The sequence below is a fragment of the Schistocerca piceifrons genome, chromosome X (genome assembly GCF_021461385.2).
Source record: "Schistocerca piceifrons isolate TAMUIC-IGC-003096 chromosome X, iqSchPice1.1, whole genome shotgun sequence".
In the NCBI taxonomy this organism is placed as follows: domain Eukaryota; kingdom Metazoa; phylum Arthropoda; class Insecta; order Orthoptera; family Acrididae; genus Schistocerca; species Schistocerca piceifrons.
In genome coordinates this window covers 353,272,034-353,280,971 of record NC_060149.1, presented here as the reverse complement: position 1 = coordinate 353,280,971, position 8,938 = coordinate 353,272,034, and the positions used below count along the sequence as shown (strand labels likewise).

Here is an 8,938-nt window from a genome sequence, read left to right as displayed (position 1 = left end):
TATCCCTAACAATTCATACACATGAGAACAGTTATGATTCTCCACCCATAACACATACTTGAGACCAGCTACTAACATACATATTTGAATATCATACATGTGTTATATAAAAAGACCTGCAAGTTTTGTCCAAATATTTGTATTAGACTAACCACTATTAAGCTCTCAGTAACAACAAATAGCCACAGACATTCTGCTTTCAACAACAACATACAATACATTGCTAAATACACTATGTAGCATAACAGTACATAAATGAACACTTTCTTTCCATCTTTGCTCTTCTTGATTCTCACTCTTAGCCATCTAAGATCAATCCTTTTTCCTTTTTTATATCCTGCTATCTCTCTCTATCCATTTATTAGTATCAGCCTGACTTAATTGTTTCTATTCCCCACTTCCCTTCTATTCTTCCCCACCAATAACTTTTGCTCACTTAAACCTCCCTCACTCAATCTTCCTGTATTTTTTCTTCTTCAATTGCACCATGCAATTTTGAGATTATCTCTCTCTATTCCGGGATCTCATTACCTGTAGTATGTTACTAGAGCCATGTGCATGTACAAAGTTGTGTGCTAGGGTGATGTGCAGTAGCAAAAGACAAAATATCACATGACATACCAGCCAATAGTGTCAGTCAGCTGTGCCTGTCTGTAAAATGCACTTCAAGGTGCACATAAAACATTTAGTGTGTATTTTCATGTTATCTTACGTATGCTGAGGATATTTCGGAATTGCAATGGCACTTATCCCAGCGCAGCCAGTTACTAGTGAAGCTGAAATGTGGGGTGTCTCTCTCTCTCTCTCTCTCTCTCTCTCTCTCTCTCTCTCTCCCTCTGCCAACCCGCCTTCTTACTTGCAGTATTCTTCTCAAATGCAAGTACAGTTTCTTACCAATATGCTACCTCAATCACCGATTCCAATAAGATTCTGGAAATTGTCCAGAGTTTATCATATAACTGCCAAGCTGGCTGCCTGTATTAGCATGCCACTTCCAGGATTCGTGGAGGCACACTGGCCGTGGACCAAATTCACACCAATGTTGAATTTGTATCTGTCTTGAGATGCCATGACCGGCCTCATTTGAACTCTTCTGTTGGGAGAGTTAATTTGGAGTTGGAACGGCTGCTTGGGTCGGGTGCGGGGGCTCATATTGGTGTGGTTCCTGTCAATTCTCTCAGTAGGTGGGCCTATACCAGGCACGGCCTACATCTCAACAGGAAAGGGAAGGGGAAACTGGCTGGTGTAATAGCAGGAAATTTAAGGGGGGGAGGCACTGCCATGAATGGTAAAATACCAGTGGTTACAGGTGTTGCAGCAGCACCTTTTTTAGGATAGGAAAGACAGAAAGATGTCAAGTTCACCGAGAGGTCAGGATTGAAACACATCTTCAGTTTAGGAAAGAAATTAAACAGCACAAGTCTAGCACATTTGATCACCAATCACAGCTGTCAAATACTAATTTTCACCAATCACCAGAAATTTTATCTCCAACAAGTTGTATCTCAGTCCTAGGTAATTGCATTGATGAATTAAAGTCACCCAACCCAGTTGACATAATCTGCCTCTCTGAACACCATGTGACCACTGCTATAGGAACTAGGCCTAAGCACAATGAGAAACTCAGACAGGAGACTACTGCAAATGTTAGAATAAGGAAACGTTCTCATAAAAGTATAATTAAAAATGATGTAAGTATATTTCATCAAAATATTGGGAGTTTAAAGAATAAAGTAGATGAGCTTCTGGTTTGTTTAGAAGATTTAGAAGCTGAGGATGAAATAGATATACTATGCCTGTCTGAGCATCACATTGTTACTGATATGGATAAGGTAAATGTAAGTGGTTATAAGCTCTCTGCACATGTAATGAGAGAAAATATGGAGAAAGGAGGAGTTGCCATATATGTCAAAAGTTATCATTGTGCAAAAAGTATAGAAACAAAAAAGTTTTGTGTAGATAAACATATAGAAGCATGTGCCTGTGAGCTTAAATTAAATAAAGGCACATTTATAATTGTAACTGTATATAGGTCCCCATCAGGAAATTTTCATCTATTTCTGAAAAATTTGGACTCCTTGTTGTGCTATCTGTCAGACAGGGGGAAGCAAATTATTATTTGTGGGGGCTTCAATGTAGATTCTCTGAAAGAGGGTAATAGGAAAAATGACCTTGAAGTATTACTCGGTTCTTTTAATTTGACACCCGTTATTGATTTTCCTACTCGGGTGGCAAAGGATAGCAGCTCACTGATAGATAACTTCTTTATAGACCAAGATAAGTTTAACCAGATAAATGCTCAGCCTGTTGAGAATGGTCTTTCTGATCATGGTGCACAGCTAGTTACAATATATGACATAGCTCCATTCAGCAATACTAAACAGTCCTCCAAAGTAGTATGTTCAGTCAACGATTTAACAATTGCAAATTTCAGGGAAAGCCTACAGCAGTTAGACTGGGATGAGGTGTACCGTGAACCTGATGCCAATTTAAAATATAATTTATTTCATGACATTTTTGTAAATGCTTTTGAAAACTGCTTCCCCAAGAAAATAGTTAAATATACTCGTAAGAAACCTTGTAACAAACCATGGATTACTAAGGGTATAAAAATATCTTGTAACCGGAAAAGGGAAATGTATCTGACAGCAAGAAAGAGTAGTGACCCAGAAACTATCAAAAATTATAAAAACTACTGTGTTATATTAAGAAAAGTTATTAAAAAATCCAGGAGTATGTGTATCATGTCTGAAATCAGCAACTCTGATAATAAAATTAAAACAATTTGGAATATTATTAAAAGAGAAACAGGTCAACCAAGAGCACAGGAAGACAGTATTACCATCAAATAGAATGAAAACTTTACAAACAAAAAGTCAGAAGTTGAAAATATTTTTAATAATCATTTTCTAAATGTTGTGGATATAGTAGGATCCAGGTGTTCATTAGAAGATGCTAGGCTGTTAATGGAAGAGGCCATACCTATGCAATTTGATACAATTGAAATCTCACCCACTTCTCCCTCTGAAATTAGGAAAATAATAAACTTGCTTAAAAGCAAAAACTCACATGGAATTGATGGCATTTCCAGCAAAATACTAAAAGCTTGTTCTCAACAGATAAGTAAGATTCTCAGCCACCTGTGTAATAGCTCTCTGCAACAGGGTCATTTTCCCTGATAGACTGAAACATGCTATTGTTATACTTTTGCATAAAAAGGGGGATACATCTGATGTCAACAGTTACCGTCCAGTCTCCCTTCTAACAGCTTTATCCAAAATTTTTGAGAAAGTAATGTATTCAAGAGTAGCTTCACGTATGTGTAAAAATGAAGTACTAACAAAATGTCAGTTTGGTTTCCAGAAAGGTTTTTCAACAGAAAATGCCATATATGCCTTCACCAATCAAATTCTGAATGATCTGAATAACCGAACACCACCCATTGGGATTTTTTGTGATCTCTCAAAAGCTTTTGATTGTGTAAATCATGAAATTCTGCTAGACAAGCTCAAATATTGTGGCATGAGTGGGACAGTGCACAAATGGTTCAATTCGTACCTAACTGGACAAGTGCAGAAAGTTGAAATAAGCAGTTCTCATAATATGCTAAGATCAGCACATTCCTCAAACTGGGGAACTATCAAGAATGGAGTTCCACAAGGGTCAGTCTTGGGTCCTTTGTTGTTCTTAATATACATTAATGACTTGCCATTCTATATTCATGAAGAGGCAAAGTTAGTTCTCTTTGCTGATGATACAAGTATAGTAATCACTTCTGAGAAACAAGAATTAACTGATGAAACTGTCAATAATGTCTTTCAGAAAATTACTAAGTGGTTCCTTGTAAACGGACTCTCACTGAATTTTGATAAGACACAGTACATACAGTTCCGTACAGTAAATGGTATGACGCCATTAATAAATATAGACCTTAATCAGGTAGAATATTCCAAATGTTTAGGTGTGTCCATTGATGAGAGATTAAATTGGAAGAAACACATTGATGATCTGCTGAAACGTTTGAGTTCAGCTACTTATGCAATAAGGGTCATTGCAAATTTTGGTGATAAACATCTTAGTAAATTAGCTTACTACGCCTATTTTCACTCATTGCTTTCATATGGTATCATATTTTGGGGTAATTCATCACTGAAGAATAAAGTATTTATTGCAGAAAAGAGTGTAATCAGAATAATAGCTGGAGTCCACCCAAGATCATCGTGCAGACATTTATTTAAGGATCTAGGGATATTCACAGTAGCTTCTCAGTATATATACTCTCTTATGAAATTTGTTATTAACAACCAAACCCAATTCAAAAGTAATAGCAGTGTGCATAACTACAATACTAGGAGAAAGGATGAGCTTCACTATTCAAGATTAAATCTAACTTTGGCACAGAAAGGGGTGAATTATACTGCCACTAAAGTTGTTGGTCACTTACCAAATAGTATCAAAAGTCTGGCAGATAACCACCAAGTATTTAAGAAAAAATTAAAAGAATTTCTGAATGACAACTCCTTCTACACCATAGAGGAATTTTTAGATATAAATTAAGAAAAAAAATTATAAAAAATAACAATATAAAAAAATAAAAAACACAAAAAAAATAAAAAAGTTGTTATATTATGTATGTTGTTAAATTAACTTAATTATGTTATGTATTGGAAAATTTGACTTGTTCCACATCATTACGAAATATCGTATTCATGATCCATGGAACTAGTATTAATCTAATCTAATCTAAACCCGGTACACACATCATTATGCCATGAGTAAATATTCTCCAAAACAATGAAAGAATAAGCACAGAGCCATTCATATACCAGTAAGAATAACTTCATAATGTGGCTACTGTTATGATACTAGAGTGTAAGGTAAGAACACTAAATTCAGCATTGCTTTAGCAACATTTTGAGCTGTAAAGTGGTAATGCTTAATACAGCCTGCAATATGGTGGAAATTGCTATCGGAGCCCATTCAGAATGAATATAACATCATGTTACTTGCAGGAACAATCAAAACAACGAGAAGCTCATACTTTCATCAATGATATCAAATACAGGATTTAAAAAAAATTCTCAAGAGATGCAGGAATATGGACGAAACAACAGACAAATCCATCAGAGTTCAAATACATTTAAGAATTCTATACTTTTATGTTATCTATAGGGTTGGAACTTTAATAGTGCCAACTATGTATTTACAGCTCGTACAAAATAGGTACGTGATTCAAAGTTTTACTGACCTTCAAAGTAGTCACCAGCATTGTATAACTCGTTGCCAGCAATGTGGAAGTTGTAGGATACTCTTAGCAGTGCCAGCTGTGTTGACAGTTCGAGCACCGCGGTCTATTGCCTGACAAATTTGTAGCAGTTCTGAAGTAAATGCCGTAAAGTGTTTCCTTCAGTTTAGAAATCGAGTTGAAGTCACAAGGGCTTAAGTCAGGGGAGTGCAGTAAGTGGTATAGCACTTAGCAGCCCCATCAAACAAACAAATTAGTAACAGCTTACACTGTATGTGCTTGAGCATTGTCCTGCAAAATGGTCAGGTCCTGCAGAAAGTGTCATCACTTCTGTCTCTAAGCTGGTTGTAGGTTGTGTTCCAAAAATGAACAGCATAGAGACAGAATTGATGACACTTTCTGCAGGACCTGACCAGATTGCAGAACAAATCTCAAGCATGTACAGTGGAAGCTGTTACCGATTTGTTTGATTGATGGGGCTGCTAAGTGCTATACCACCTATTGCACTCCCCTGACTTAAGCCTTCATAAGTTCAATTCGATTTCTAAACTGAAGGAAACACTTCACAGCATTCGCTTCAGAATGGCTACAAATTCGTTGGTCAACAGACCGTGCCACTCAAAGTGTCAACACAACTGGCACTGCTAAGAGTATCCTACGACTTCCACATCACTGGCAATGGCTTCTACACAATGCTGGTGACTACCTTGAAGGTCAGTAAAAATTTTTAACCACGTTATTTTGTACGAGCTGTAGATAAATAGTTGCCACTATTAAAGTTCCAACCCTTGTATCTGTTGCTCTTTTTTGCTTTGGAAATTTTAATTAATAGATAATGTTTCTAGTTTTGTAATAATCATTTTGGAACAAAATTTGAATGTACACTGCCACACAAAAAAAGTGGAGCACCCAGAAGATATGGTTGGATGTTAATATAACTTTGAACGCATGTGCATCATCAGCATATTGTACATCGCAATCTCATGAGAGCTCCCATTCTTCCACTGTTTTGGAGAATATTTACCCCGGACATAACAGTGTGGGGAGCCATCGGGTATGACTTCAGGTCCTGGCCGATAGCACAGTGGTATGTCACAGACACCTTTCATACTCACGTGTTACCTCTCGTGCGACAGTATTGTGGTGTCATTTTTAACAGGGCACTGCTCATCCACAAATAACATGTCTGTATGTTTAGATACTCATGAAGCCAGCAAGATGCCCAGACCTGTCCCCAATAGAACATGCAGGGGTACATCACCTCTGTCTCAGTCCTAGTATCCACGATGTCAAGGATCAGTTGCAACAGTTGCGGCCCATCTTACCTCAGAAGATACAATGGCTTCACGACAACCTTCACAACTGAATCAGTGAATGCATCCAGGCCAGAGGGGGTGTAATATCATAATGTCATACTCATATGTGGGCTCACACTGTCAGTTTCTGAAATCTCAGTTTTATAATGACTGAACCCTCTCCATCCAACAAGTTTCCTTTTGTTTTCTCCTCCCCTTTTGAGCCTCACAGCTGAAAGTTACATTTAGGCTACTCCCACCTTATGTTGGTAGAAATTTTTTGTACCTCAATCAGGGTTTTAATTCTATGTTTTCTCACTCCCAAGTAATTGAGATCCTATTAACAACAGAAGTTACACATCAGGACTTTGAAGTGTGTAATGGAAGAGTGAGTATTTTTCTTAATAATCCAAAACTCTGCCAACAGTAACAGTTCTGTTGTTCGTTCTCAAATTAAATAATTCAGTCTAGTAGTGCTACACATCATCTTCTGAAAAGTGCATAAACTGAACCATGTGACTCCAAAACAAATGTCTGATACTTTATTTCAAAATTATGGAATCAGTGAGGGTTAAATAAGGGATGTGTCATCTTATTTGCAGACACTGCAATATTACTTACAAACACAGAAAAAATGGATACTTAAAATTAGCTGTTACTTTATCAAAATTTATTTGTAGCTCAATCATGCCTTAGGGCTAAGTTGTCTGCAGTAGTTTTTTTATATCTCCATTGCCAAATAAAAAAAAATAGTTACCTTTAGGAATAAAATGAAGCTCAACGCACTAACAGTAACACTAAGTGTGTTTTGGTGAAATGACTTAAGTTTCAAACAATTACATGCTTCACATGTGACGAATCATCATACGCAAGTAGAGGTAAAAATTCAAAACCAACATAATGGATTTGGGAAGATGTTCAATAGTAAGCAAAGAACAGGTGCTATGGACTTACTACTCTATCACTGAGAGCAATAACTGACACTTAAGTAATGATCCCATATGAATGATGCTCCATTCATAAATTATACAAGTTTTTCAGTGTACATGATCATGAACACTAGGTCATACATGTAAGGAAAAACTGTACTGGACAAGCCAAATATTTTGTAAGTTCTCATCTAGCTACAAAACATTCTGAGTTGTTTATAAAAATGACCATAGAGGTAGTGGATGTCTCTTTGGGAAATTGTGTTCTATGCTAAACACAACTGTTGCTGCAACTGGTCAATGGGTGTGGCTAGTAATGCAGAGAGAACAAGGTGCCTTCCCACATGATACGATGTCTTTGATCGTATATGGTATGACATATGTATGGAATTATTCTTCCATGTGTTGTGACCGTGAATATTATTTCTACATTTTACTTCATGTAGATTCCGTTTTGTATAAATAACACTTGGTATATATACAGATTTATAACAGTCATTATTTTCCACTGAGAGAACAAGGGCTTACAATTTGCTTTATGTTGAGAACATGTAACGACTGCTTTCTTCTGTAGAAGTAATAGATTTTAAACATGGCTGGAGTATCTCCAGAAAGTAGATCCATATGAAAAAATGCAAAACAAAATATTTTAACATAGGCTCCTTGTATACATTTCATAAGACATCTTAACAATTAAATTGCTCTAGGCAACTTAAGACAAATGTATTTTATGTGTTGCTCCCACGACAATTTGTCATCTAAGTATGCCCCCAAGAACTTTATATAACTGAGATCATTAAAAGGGATTTTGTCCTTTAGACTAAATAACATGCTAAATGGGGGGGAAAGACCTGTTAATCCTAGGACTGCCAACACCAATACACAACTGAACTTTTAAATTGTGAAATAACTTATGTAAGTATTTACGTGAATGAGTTGTTTTCTAGATTAGGGAGGAAAAAAACATAGAAAATTAATTCTCAAAACTTCATTTTAGGGTTCAGTGAATTTTAGCACTTCAGTGATTACCAGTGCCAACCACAGGAGTGAATGATGCAAGTGAAGTATCGCCCCCATTAGAGAGTTCAGTAAGATAGTATCACAATGTATACAGCAGTATTCTCTTTGCATCGACCACACACTTTTTTGGTACTTTAGATTAGATTATATTTACTTTCATTCCAATTGATCCGTAATGAGGAGGTCCTCCAGGATGTGAAACATGTCAGAAAAACAATATATGACAAATATTTACAACTAAAACAAATAAGCTAATGTACCATTCCACAGGTCCCAGGTGGAATGATCATCATTTTTTAATGAACACTATATGAAAGAGTCATTTTACAAATACTAATGCACTGAATTTAAAATTAAAAAGTTTTTTATTTATTTATAAGGTAATAAACATGAAATACAACTACTATAATACTTATTTACAATGAACACATTACTGCACTGAAATGGTG

The 8,938-nt window shown here is 36.2% G+C and overlaps 1 protein-coding gene across 1 annotated transcript in view; it reads right to left on the bottom strand.

Moving 5' to 3' along the window:
- The window catches only part of LOC124721120 (congested-like trachea protein), a 168,136-nt gene that overhangs the window by 34,514 nt on the left and 124,684 nt on the right, over window positions 1-8,938 (bottom strand). The gene's annotated exons all lie outside the window — the stretch shown is intronic.